This window comes from Schistocerca nitens, chromosome 2, assembly GCF_023898315.1.
Source record: "Schistocerca nitens isolate TAMUIC-IGC-003100 chromosome 2, iqSchNite1.1, whole genome shotgun sequence".
In the NCBI taxonomy this organism is placed as follows: domain Eukaryota; kingdom Metazoa; phylum Arthropoda; class Insecta; order Orthoptera; family Acrididae; genus Schistocerca; species Schistocerca nitens.
In genome coordinates this window covers 322,481,709-322,482,242 of record NC_064615.1, presented here as the reverse complement: position 1 = coordinate 322,482,242, position 534 = coordinate 322,481,709, and the positions used below count along the sequence as shown (strand labels likewise).

The 534-nt window shown below is 46.6% G+C and overlaps 1 non-coding gene across 1 annotated transcript; it reads right to left on the bottom strand.

The window, feature by feature from the left end:
* Nucleotides 1-229: 229 nt before the first annotated feature.
* Nucleotides 230-304, bottom strand: Trnat-ugu (transfer RNA threonine (anticodon UGU)). Its single transcript has one exon. It is a non-coding gene; the product is annotated as a tRNA-Thr (tRNA).
* Between the last annotated feature and the right edge of the window lie 230 nt (nt 305-534).

The window sequence follows — 534 nt, the reverse complement described above, 5'->3', positions numbered from 1 at the left end:
AAGTCGATCTGAGATTGGGTCAGGTCATAGATAAAGATAAAATGTACTTGTCTGGCTACCTTCTTATATTTTTCTTCCGTAGAAGACTGTGGGTCCATTTATTAATTTTTCATTTCTGTCGTTAGAGAGAGAAACATGCACAAATCGTATAGTTACAATGAAATGAAAACCCTTAGCTGCTTACAGGCGTTGACATACATGGACATACGTCAACGGGGACAGAAGAAAATGTCCCGACCGGGACTCGAACCCGGGATCTCCTGCTTACATGGCAGACGCTCTATCCATCTGAGCCACCGAGGACACAGAGGATAGTGCGACTGCAGGGATTTATCTCTGGCACGCCTCCTGCGATACCCACATTCTCAACGTACTGTTCCGCACTGCATTCGTAGTGCCCCCGCCCATTATACTCATTACTCGCGGCACGTTGCCGATTCACGTAAGAGTTCGGGCACTGTTTGTGCATCCGCACAGAAGATGGTCAAGTGGCCGGTGAGCCTTAACTATATACATACTAACATGGTGTTTGTT